A 13556-nucleotide genomic window follows, 5' to 3' on the forward strand; every position below is an offset into this window, starting at 1 on the left:
CTGTTTTGACAGCTGCGAAGTTTAATGTTCTCCCGCTCATTTCCACTGCTCAGGTGAAGACTGCTAGTGAGGAGTGATCCAAACGTGAAAAAACAATGGAGCAAAAGAGCGGTGCTGATAAAACTAGTGAGATCACTCGAGGTAAGGTTGTCAAATTGAGAATGTAGTTTAGTTCCAAAAGATGAGAAAAGTGTTGACAAACTGAGATACATATTTAATAACTAAATGTTGAATTGTGTGCTCAGTTCCCTCTCCCCAGATCACAACGCAGGCGGAAAGCATTGTGGTCGCTCCCCGCTTCTATAATTGTAATGTTGGCATCTTAAATATCAACTCAGCTTCTCATGGTAGGTATAATATATATATATATATTGATAAATTGATATATTATATAATTGAAATCCTTTACTTACCTGGTTGTTGTTGTTGTGTGCACATAATTGCCCTACATTAACAAATCTGATTTGGTGTGAAATACTTACCCAATACTCCATGGTGATTGTTTAAATGTGAATGTATTTTTTTGAGCATCTTATTACGCAAATTTTAATGCATTGTAATGTACTACCACATGTATGGAAGATTCCCCTGTAATGACATGTTGTGGCTCTCCCCCTCTGTCGGTGCTGGTTTGAACCGGATGTTGGAGTGTGGGGGCGGGACTTAGCCGCATCTCAGGCTGTCGCTCTCCTCTCCTCTTCCTTTTCGCCTGTGCTGGCGATGGGGTCACAGGCACTCGTGAGAGCCCCACATTTTTTCAGACAGGCTGGCCTGATGAAGATCCAATCTGGGTCGAAACGTTGCCAGATGGCCTGTCTGCTATTGCTCATGTTTCTACTGTAAAGAAACTTAAATAAAGTACCGAGTGTCAACACAGAAAAAAAGTCTTTTAAGCAAAAAAACTTGTCAATTAAGCCAATTCAGGCACTTTTTGAACTTAATTTTTGATGTTTTCATTCACACTTCACCATGGATTATTGCCGATTATTGACGGAGATCGTAGCCGCCACCATGCTAACCGTAAGGCTAACCACATATCTACCAGGCCCAAACCACAGAGGGACGCCGCACGAATCACACCTCATCCCCACGACTCGCGCTCACCAGGGGTCAAATACCACCTTTACCACCATCAGAGGGGCACGATGACGTCACTACTCATCCGAGAGTCTTCATGATCATCCTCTTCAGGCTCTCCACAGCCTCAACGACTGCTGAAAAAAGAATTTCTACAATTTATCACCTCATACATTCTCATTATGGTCTGTTTAACTTATAATTATTCACATTTCTTGCTTAATAATTGTTGTTTGGGGGATGTAAAATGCAATTTAATCACTGCTTATGGCTTTATAGATGCCTTTTTTGGCACAACTGCATAATAATGCTTCACATCTGGGTAGAATCGAGCACGTGATTATAGTTTTGTCCACTAGAGGGCCCTCAAGGATCATTTTCAGCACCAGAGCTCAGGTGACAGCCTGTGTTTGCTTCTCCTGATATTGCCTTGACCATAAAGTAAATTGACTGGGTCTTTAAAGATATTTTTTTCCTGACAGACTATCCATGTCTCCTCTTTCTAACCCTAACCACATTGTTGTACAGCCCTAAACCTAAGATCAGTGTTTACCTGCTAATTGTTTTCCCTTACCCTAACCCTAAATCACAATAATTATTATGCCTAACCCTAAATTTAGATCTATAATTGGCTGGCTTAATCTTTAAATATTCTTTTAAAATAACAATTGCCCCTAACTATTCGATTAATGCCTAAGCCTAACTTATACTAATGTTAAATAAAAAACTAATTCCTGTTTAATCTAAATTAAAATTTTATTCCTGGTCAGAACCTAATGACTTGTTGGTGTGTGTGGGGGCCCGCTCGGTTCGGGGCCAGTGCGGGCTCCCCCTTCCCCAGCCCTTACCCTAACCCAGGGGCTCCCAAGCCCCTCCCTATCCCTACCCCTAACCTGGCTGGAGTTGGAGGCAGCCCGGACAGAACCCCCCGGACCACACACCGCAACCCGACCACACCTTGACTGACCCAACACGACTTATACCTTTTATTTCCACCTTCTCCCACAGAACCACAGGACTCCACCGGACCATCAAGAATAACTTTTCAATTTTACAGCAGCAACCAGCCTTTCACAATCACAGACCAATTTCAGCCTACAGGAGAAACTGGAATCTGCACAACATACTCGCACAATCCAAATTCTCGGATCATATACCCCAACCTCATCCATCACTGGGCACTTTCTCTCTCAACACCACAAATGTCATTTACATCATCACATCACATCACAAAACCTGCAATAAACACTACATAGGCGAAACACAACACTCCATACTCACCCGCTTAAAGCAACATCTCTACAACATTGGGGAGGGCAGACTTCAGACTCCACTGGTCAGCCATTTTCAACATCACTCCCCCACTCATCTCATCATCTCCGGCTTGGAGAACAATGACCACTGGACCTGAAGGCAGAGAAAGAGGGCGGAGAGGATTTGGATCCACAGGTTGGGGACCACCACGCCAGGGGGTCTTAATGCAGATTAGACCACATCCTACTGCCTCCCCCTGGCGTGGTCGTCCCCTCTTGACCCACTTTTTTCGGCCACTTGGGGCTCTGGAATCCCCAGACTGTTCACTCCCTCTCTTAGGCAGGACGGCATTAACCCCCCCCCCCCCCCCCCCCCCCCCCCCCCCCCCCCCCCCAGGGCCACCTGCTGGTGAGTACGAACTATTTTATACGTTTTTTTAGATTCTAGAATTTCCCCGCCCCCCTATTTTTTTAAAAAACTTCTTACCCATCTAAGTTTTATCTTATATCCTTTTAAACCTTCAACATGCTATAAATGCACTTTTTATTTTCCCTGCCACAATCTTTTATGATCTATTAAAAATTCTTAATCATTTTACCCAATTCAGTTTTATTATTATTTTTATTTTTACTTTACTCATTTCTTAACATTAAAAATTCTTAATCATTTTACCCAATTAAGTTTGATTATTATTTTATTTCACTCATTTTTTAACATTTACTCCCCCCTGTTCTTAGGATGCCATCCTCCCCAGGGCCCCATGCGGCCGAGACTGGCGTTAAACCCGGGTCGCCCACGCCACAGCCAGCGTTGCTGCCACGCCACCATCCTCTAGCCCGCTTCACAAATCCTTTTCCACTCTTTTAATATATCCACATACCGTTTATGCTTACCTTCCCCACATCACTTACCTTCCCACCCACCTGACGGCGGCCTGGCCTCGACTCCAGTACTCCTCAAATTAATTATTAGGTTTATCCTCAAAATTATAAAATAAATCAATACAGTGGGCGCCCTCTTCCTGCCCAGGGCTCTGCCTGGGGATCGAACCCTGGTCTCCCAGCTGGCAGATGGGGACTGGATCGCCATCACCACATACCGGATCAGTAGTCCTGTGCACCAAAAATGGACCTTACATACCCTAACCCTTACCCTAATACCTACCCCTACCCCTAACCCTTACCCTAACCCGAAAGGAAGCAATTCATCTGCTGTTTGGAAAGGAAAATGTTGGTTCACACTTACCTCATTTTAAAATGTCTGAGCTTACAGTCAAGCATGTACATATTTACCTGTTATTCTGAGGAGACGTTTTCACTCACCTGTGGTAAATGGATAATGATCCCTTTTGTATATATGTAAGAAAATCCCGGTCTTTTTCAGAGGATGCCTCATTTATTAGCTTGTTATTTTATGTTTTAACTTTTGAAAAAAGTTTTTTTACAATAAAAAAAACCGAGTATCAACTAAGACGAATTGATTCCTCATCTGTTACACTTGAGTGAAATCTTCTGCCTAAGCCACATTTTGGCAACAAAAGTATTTTTAAATACTGAAAAAAACGTTTTTTTTGGAGGTGCTATAACGCGGACACTTGTCCCCCACACAGAGTGACGTCAGACGATCCACAGTTTTCCCACAAAGTAAGGATAATTCATCGCATTATCAAAACCATACACCATCTCAAAAATGTGAATAACAAGGTCCCTAACTCCATTCGAGGCATCACCCTAAATCTGATGGACACTATAAAGCCGGCTTATCCGAACCCACAGACGGTGCTGCTGATTGAGGGAAATGCTCGCTACTGGGAACAGAACACCATCATTAACTTAAAGGACCACTACGAAAAGGTCAGAGATGATGCTATTGATGAACTGTGCAATTTTTCTGGTGTCACATTGGAGGGTCCTTTCGAAGTGGCCAAAGTTTGGGCCCGCAGGAACCTGGGTCGAAGGTTACAATATGAGACTCTTGAATACTGTGAAATATACCTCACAGCCAATGTGGTGCAACTCTCACCTTCATCCACACGGGCCGCAGCAACATCTTCTCCTCCTCCTCCTCCTGCCTCGTCCTCGTCCTCCTCCTCCTCGTCCTCCTCCTGCAGCAACAGCCCCAGCAGTGGCCACAAGGACGGACTGGAACACCACTACCACCAGAGAGGAGTTCACTCTGCCTCCACCCACGTTTCTCGCCTCCCGGACGGACAGCCCTCTTCTCTCTCTCTCCCACAGAGGGCAGTGACCAGACGGAGGGAAACCAACACCACAGAGAGCGCTGTGGTTACTACAACGCCAGCTGAACCAGCCTCATCGCTCACTCCTCACCCTGTTTCGCCACACAATCCATGTGTCGTCCACAGAGATCCAACTATGAGTGACATCACGCCAGAGGTCAGCAGACCGAGACAGAATGAGAGATTAGAAGCCTTCATTCCCAGGCTCACGCCTATTCGGAGCCAATCGCCAGCCCGACGACGCTCCGCCTCTGCGTCTGACCTGGGGAGCACCTTCCATGGCTTTTCTACCCCTGAAATATCGCCTGCACCATCGCTCTATCCCATCTTCTCACGATGTGAACGGCAACAACCACCATCTCAACAACGCCCCGTGGAGACGTGCAGACCCACACGACACCTCAACACAAGGAACAAACTGGAGGAATGGAGCCCGTGTGTTCAAAGGAAATTCCTCATCATGGGAGACGCCAATGTGTCGAAGTTTTCTCCTTTTCAACACCCGGATCTCCAGATTGACAGCTTCCCTGGTGCCACATGCTGAGTCCATTCTGAGCAAAGCGGTGTTCACCACCACACCTGAGATTGTGATCCTGTCTTTTGTACTCAACAACAGGGCTCAGATGAATCGCACAACAGCCATGAAGCAACTGGAGGCGGCGCTCAGAGTGGCAGATCGACTGCCACACACTCAACTGTTGATCCCTGAAAATAACTTTTCTCAGTCTCTCCCACACAGGGAACAGTTCAACCTAAGACTCATCAACAGCCACATCTGAAACAACTGTGACTTCCTCCCCCTGTTGCCCGCCTCGGCCTTCAAGGTCACACATGATAAGGTCCACTGGTCCCATGACACAGTACTGCACATGTTAAACCATTGGTCTGAATTTACACAGGTAAACTAGTGGTCCCCACAAGCCGGTCACAGCCGGAGGGGTTCAAAAATGTTATGGTTTTATGTAAGGAAAAGCGACTCACTAATTCTCAACTCTCACTGCTTAATAGGGGCTAAAACTTTATTCCGACAAAAGGGTGCAATCGTAACGTTCAAAAACAGGCCAGATATGACTTGCAACAATACCACAGTAAACTTAAACTAAATGCTTTTTATGAGGAGAAGAATGTTAATTCTGAACCACTACCTTTCATTTCAAAATCAGCTTGGACTCCCCCTGAAATCAGTTTACCCCCCCACATCTCTGAACTAATCAAGTTAGATGCACAAGTCTTTGAATATTCTTTAAAAAAAACTTTACATTGAACCAAATTTATCGCACGACAAGGGTCTAGCTCTGAAGAGCTCATTAATAGGAACGATATTGTGATTAAACCAGCTGACAAGGGGAGTGTGGTGGTGGTGATGGACAGAGAGCAGTACCTGTGGGAAGGCAATAGACAGCGACGTGACACCAAATATTATTCTTCCTTAAAAAAAAAACCTTTGTATTTAGAAACAGTCCCTCTGGTCATAAAAATCTTTCAGAAACCATAGGAAAAGAAATTTATTAATGCTAAACAGAGAAATTATTTGATTGGCGACTCTAAACCCAGACCCAGACAGTTTTATCTTTTACCAAAAATCCACAAGGACGAAGGCCACCTGGAGTAAGCCCTAGTAATTCCACCAGGCCGCCCTATAGTGTCAGACTGTAGCAGCGAAACGTGCAGGTCGGCAGAATTTATTGATTACTGTTTGAACCCACTGGCCAAGAAACATTTGAGCTATATTAAGGACACTTACGAATTTGTTCCCAAAATTAAAAACGTACACATCCCCGAGAATTCGATATTATTCATGATCGACATGGATAGCCTGTATACTAATATTGACATCCAGGAAGGCATTCAGACTGTGAGAAACACTATTTATAAATTTCATGACAAAAAGAGACCAGATAAGGAGCTTCTGCAATTATTGGAAATTAATTTGATGAGAAACGACTTTGTGTTTGATGGCAATTTTTTCTGCAGGTAAAAGGGACAGCTATGGGCAAGAAGTTTGCCCCTGCTTATGCAGATATTTTCATGGCTGAGTGGGAGACGGCCGCACTAGAAAAATGCAATAAAAAACCGCTTCACTATTATAGGTATTTAGATGACATCTGGGGTATTTGGACATATTCGGAGCAGGAATTTAACACGTTTTTTGACACCCTAAACAATCATAATCCCTCTATTAAATAAAAATTCACCATTGATCGTAATTCTATTAATTTCTTGGATACAACAACATTTAAAGGTCCCACTTTCACACAACACAATAGACTAGATATTAAGGTTTATTTCAAGGAAACAGACACACACATGCATTATTACACAAAAGTAGCTTTCACCCAAAACACACATTTGCAGGTTTGATTAAGTCACAATTACTTAGATTCCACAGGATATGCACACTTGAGCAAGATTTTACCAAACTGTTGTTCTCCGCCTTAGCCACTAGAGGGTACTCTCGGTCTTTTCTAAAGGACTGTCTCAGGTCATTTTTGACAGTAAAGCCAATCCAGGTCTCCACTGCTCTCCCCCTCATCATCACCTACTCCCCTTCCACAGTCAGGCTGGTGGGGAGGATTAAAAAGAATTTTAAGAAGATTATGGATGAAAAACAGCCCAACATTGATCTCAGAATTATTGCAGCTTTCAGGAAGAATAGAAATTTAAGAGATTACCTGGTTAGAGCAAAGATTAAGTCAAATGATGAACAGAAATCTGATCCCAAATACAAATATTTCAAACAAATTTATTGGATTCAAAATTCACAAAACAAGACCCAAGTGTTTAAGACCCATTTGAGGGGCAATGTTATGTCAAAAAATGGTGTATATGTGATTGTCTGTAAGACGTGTGGTCTCAAGTATGTGGGTGAAACAGGCAGAACCATTCATGCAAGATTTCATGGCCATAAAGCAAATATCAGTAGACAGAAAAATACTCACCGTTATGTTGTGCAACACTTTATCTCCCATGGCTGGGAGTCAGTACGAGCCTCAGTCCTGGAGTGCAATCCCACCTGGACCCCACAGCAGAGGTAGAGAGCTGAGAGGAACTGGGTCATTAAATTAGGTACGCCTCATCCACTGAGTCTGAAAGAATGTCTTTTCGCCCATGATTTCTTACCTGTCAATTTTGGAGATGACCTAACCATGTTTTCTCTGCCCTTACTATAACCTTTCGGACCCTATGCCTAAACCTAGCCTATATTTGATCTGGCCCTAACCTTATTTTGATCTGGCTCTGACCCTGCCAAACTACTGATACTAATTAAGGTACAATCTAACCCTGACCCTTTTGCTTACCTTACCCTCTCTGGTGTCTTGCCTAACACCTAACCTCTATGTAATCTGGCCCTAATTCCAACCTGAAAAAATAACCTCTAACCTATTTTTGATCTGGCCCTAACCCTAACCTAACTTTGATCTGGCTCTGACCCTTTAAAACTGCTGATCTCCCTCTCTCCTGCAGGACAGATGCTGGGGGACCGGGCCCTGCCGGGGATGTCCTGGATGGTATGTGCACCGACTCCTCTGCTCCTTGTGGAGTCCAAATAATTGTTTCCTAACCCTAACCCTTACCCTGTCTTCGACGGCAAGATTCCATTTTTTCTAAACCTTACCCTTACCCCTTACCCCACAGTTTCGGTCGGCCCGGCCGGCCACCTTGGGACAGCCTTTCTTCAAAGTTTTTGGTTTGTTGGCCAATCAACTGCCCACATTTGACTGCATGTTTGGAAGCACATTCTTACTGTTGGTTGTGTGCTGCAGTTTTCTATCGATCGCTGGGGCTGTGGCACATTCCTCACTCACTGGCACACCCAAAAATAGCAATTAAAAGATCAAATAGGCAGGGATGTCCCCTCTCCTCTCTGCTCTACAGCCTGGTGGCCGAGCCCCTCGCACTATTAATAAATCAGAACATGAACATTCAGGGCATACTGGCAGATAATGGCACTTCCTGCAAAATGATTGCCTATGCCGATGACACAAACATCATGGTCAAAGATGAAAAAAGCCTAGAACTAGCTTTGAATCTTGTGAATATCTACTGCTCAGCCTCTGGTGCCAAAATCAATGAAAACAAATCAACTATAATGTACTGTGGTGATGAGGCAAGGTCACCAGGCAGATGGGCTTTCATAGAGGAAAAGGCCAGTGTAAGGGTCTTAGGAGTGCATCTTGGCCTGGATCAAAGGGACGCCAGAGATAACACCTGGAAAGAGGTGCTAAATAAAATGAACAACACCTTGGGGTTGTGGAAAATGCGGAAGCTGACCCTGAAGGGTAAGGTGGTCATGCTCAACTCCCTGATGCTCTCCAAAGTGAATCATGTGCTACAAGTCTATGATCTCCAAAAACAAACTCATTCAGAAATAAATCAAATGATATCCACCTTTCTGTGGGGAAGCCGCCGCAACATGATAAAACACAGAACAATTGATAAATACACAAACGGTGGGCTTAGGCTAATTGACATAAACACAAAAAAACACTCATTCAGAATCAAAATCATCAAAAAGCTGTTGGACAATAAAACGGACCTTTTTTGGAAACATCAATTGCTTGACACCATTAAAACATGTGGAAACAGTGGAATTTACAATCTCTGTCAAATCCCATTAAAATCACAAGCTACACATATCTCACAGTTCACACAAGAGATCTTTGAAGCATGGGAGTTGGCCAGACCGCACCTGGTAACTATAGTACAAAACAAACACCAGTTGCTGCAGCTCCCCGTTTTCCATAACCCAGACACACACATATCTGGGCAGGCCCATCTCGGGCGGGTTGATGCCGCAAGCAGGTCTATACACATTAGGAGACTTCACAAACAATCAAGGCGAAATAGTAGTGGAAGAAATCTTGAATCGGCTCAGAGCCAAAAACATATAATGCAAACGGTTTGCTGAATCTACATGTCAGAAAATTGAAACTGGAATTGCCGACCATCTAAAACAGGCTTTTTACAGGACCAGTGGCAGTGGGCAGAATGATACCCTTGATTTTCGTCTAAGTGCTCAGCCCGATGCGAAAACCATAAATCAATTAACCTCCAAGTATTGGTACAACACTTGGCTGGAAAACATAGTACAAAAACCGACATCAGAAACTCTTTGGAAAAAACGCTTCCCGTCAATAAATGCTTCCACCATGTGGAAAAACATAAATAGCCCCTATGCTCATTCTTTCGCCAACAACACCAATTTCAAAATCAGACAAAAACCAATTTTTCTCGGGTATCATCCTGCACCAAATGAACAGTGTTATCTATGAGAGGGTTTGTAATGTCTGTAATAAAAATGACGAAACACCTGAACACATCTTTCTCACCTGTCCCATCTGCGAGGTCTTCATCGCCCGGGTCCAGAACCTCCTCACAGACCACTGCAAGCTCAGCAGTAAAGACATTACAGACTGGGAGTGGACTTGGCTTTTTGGACTCTCATACAAGAAAGAAGGTATAAACACAACCCTGATTAACATCCTACTCTCCATAGCCCGACGCACCATCTTCATTGCCAGGAACTACGCACTCTATGAGGACGTACAGATAAACAGATGGCTCTTCTTCACAAGCATGGTAAAAAGTCATCTCAGACTGCTCAAGGATGCCTTCAAAGCAAAATTCAAGGAAACTTTTCTCACCAACAACTCCTTATACGAGCTGGATCAGAGCGAGGAACTGATGTTTCATTTCTAAATGTTCTGGGGAGTAATTTGCCACGTTTTCATCTTTCAAGGATACTATCATCAATAACACTGTTTATTTTGTAGAGATGGTTGTTTTCTTTTTCATCTCCTCATTTTTGCTTATTCAATTATTTCCATTTGTTTCCAATCAAGTATTCTCTTTGATGTTTTTGCTGTAAAACCTGTTTCTTTAAGTCTTATTGAGTATAATGTCCTATTGGCTAGGGTTTTATCTATTTATGTTTTTTTTTTTCTTTCTTTCTTATTGGTTAATCAACATTTTGATTTTCCTTGAATATGTCTTTTGTTTCATCATTGAATCATGGTTTGAATGTGTTTTGTGATTTCTTGTGAATAAGTGTGTTCATTTTTGTTAATGAAAGTATTTTTGATAATAAAAAACAAACAAAAAAAAAGCACGCCCGATCTCGTCACATTTCACTCTAGCGGGACCTTCCGCCATTTCCAAAATAAGCATAATCGATTATCAAATAAACACGATAAGTGATCATAATTTCATCAAAATGTCCATATTTCCAACATTTCAACAAAAAAAACGGAGGTGTCTGGTGCTTCAAAAATAGTCTACTACAGGACCCTCAATTTATAAAAAAAATTAACAACTTCCTCCAGAATGTCTCTGAAGAAATGCGATGGGTTAGTGATGCTTTTGTCTGGTGGGATGAAGTAAAAAAAAACGCATCAAAAGACTCTCAATTAACTACAGCAAACACAAACGATGGCTGAATGATTTAGATGAAAAAGAGATAAAACAGAAAATAGAAGTTAAGCTTTCTAAAATTGCCCAGGTACCTAACATGGACCTTACAAATTACATATGGCTCAAGGAACAACTGTCCAACCATTACAAAATCAAGTGTGCAGGGGCAATCACTAGAAGCAGGGTACAAGCATTTGTTGAGGGTGAAAGGTGCACATCCTATTTTTTGGGACTGGAGAAACAACTGCAGAGCAAAGTGTCTATCAAGGAATTAAAAAACAGTGACGGCAACTCAATCACAAATCTTGACGAAATATTAACAGTTCACTCTTTCTTTCAACAGCTATACTCCAGTAATCCTGTCCATCAGTATGATCAAGAGATGGTAATTAAAGCAATCACTAACCAGCTCGGAACTGAGGACAAAGTCTGGTGTGATCAGCCTCTCACAACAAGTGAAATTGAAGCGACCATTTCTGGCCTTCATAAAAACAAAAGTCCGGGGTTAGACGGACTAACAGATTTTTTTCAAGCCTTTAAGGACAAATTATCGCCCATGTTGCAATCTGTTTTTCAGGAAATAGACAGCCAGGGCTATGCTCCTGAGACCCTCACATCTGGCCTAATTACAATTGTTTATAAAAACAAAGGGGACAAAACAAATCTGCAGAACTATAGGCCAATCGGTCTTCTTAACACAGACTACAAAATTCTGACCAAAGCACTCGTAAATAAACTCAAAACGGTAATTCCAGGGCTTGTACACCAAGCACAAGCCTACAGCATCCCTAACAGAGACATTTCAGACCCCATTCTTTCCACCAAGTCAGCGCTTTCCCAAATGTCAAAGAGTGGGGGAACATATCTGGGCGTAGACTTTGAAAAAGCCTTTGACCGTGTGGAACATGAATTTCTCTAGGCCCCCTAAAACAGTTTGGCTTTGGTCAAAGTTTCATAAAAACAATTCAGGTTTTATACAACAACGCGCACAGTCAAGTCAAAATCAATGGTCTTCTAACCCCAAAAATCAAAATAAACCGATCAATCAGACAAGGCTGTCCCCTATCTTCTCTTCTGTATAGCCTGGTGGCTGAGCCCCTCGCCCTCCTTATAAACCAGAGTCAGTCAATCCAAGGCATACGAGCAGACAACGGAGCTGTCTGTAAAATGATCTCCTATGCAGATGATACAAGTATAATGGTCAAGGACGAGAAGAGCCTTCATGTTGCTCTCGATATCATATATAATTACTGTGCGGCCTCAGGTGCCAAAATAAATGAAGATTTACAATCTCTGTACCCTGGTCATAATGAGCTCTCATTTTAGTCTGAGACTGCCCCAGTTTCTCTAGCCAACATCCCTACCACAAATAACTTGTGTCGAAACCCATTTACAAAGTCAATCAAATTTGGTGGAGCTTCAGTGGGAACCAACCGAATTTTCAGCGCTGTCAGCGATCCGCTCAGAGTGCCCAAATACCAAGTCATTCGGGCTAAAGCCCGTACTCTCATGCACTGCTTCTCTTGTCGCTAGCATTAACCATGGGAGACCTTCCTCCCAGTCCCGATCTAACTCCGTGCAAAATGCACGCAGCAATGATTTAAGCGTCTGATGGAACCTCTAACGCGCCTTGGCTTTGCGCATGATATGCAGTGGACCGATTATGGCTAACCCCCAGTGTTTTCAACACCTGAGCAAACATGTGTGAGCAAAAATTAGACCCTCGGTCACTTTGTATGACTTTTGGTATCCCAAACACTGAGATGAACTGAGAAAGTGCTTTAACAACAGATTTAGTGGTGATGGATCTAAGTGGATAAGCGGCAGGGTAACGAGTGCTTTGACACATTACAGTTAACACAGTCTATAATCAGATGCTCAAACCGCTCACTTACCACAGGAATAGGCTGCAAAGGTGCGGGTTTTATGCTCTGGTTCGGTTTGCCAGTCAGCTGACACACATGACACGTCTTCACATATGCAGCCACATCCTTCTTGGCACGCGGCCAAAAAAAAACACTTTCATCATGTGCTGTTTTTAAAACTAGCTACAGAAAATCCTGAGGCACCACAACCTGAAACATAGGCTCACCCACAACGTCTACATCACAAGCCAGCCATTTACGGAGTAAGAGACCATCCTGAACAAAATAGGCTTGTGCCACCTCTTCCATCTGACCATGTAGCAAAACTTGATCCCACAACGTGGACAGCGATGTGTCAGATTTTTGTGCCTTAACCCACTCATCTTTAGACAGTTACGCGTTGAGGAGCAACATTTTTAAACTGTTCCATTACAATCAGTTCAGACAGATGCTCAACTGTGGTAACTTTCTGTGCGGCACACCAGCGGTGAAAGTGATTCGATAAGTCACGCACAAACTCAACATTTGTCTGCTTATCCCCTTTAACCCAGTATCTAAACCGTTGGCGATACGCTTCTGGAACCAATTCATATGCCTTAAGGACAGCTGATTTTACAGATGCATAGACAGCCGAATAAGCCTCCTGCGCCCTGCCCGTGAGGACACACTGCAACAGGAGAACTTTATCTGCATCTGCCCACTGTTTTGCC

Source organism: Solea solea, chromosome 16 (genome assembly GCF_958295425.1).
Source record: "Solea solea chromosome 16, fSolSol10.1, whole genome shotgun sequence".
NCBI lineage: Eukaryota > Metazoa > Chordata > Actinopteri > Pleuronectiformes > Soleidae > Solea > Solea solea.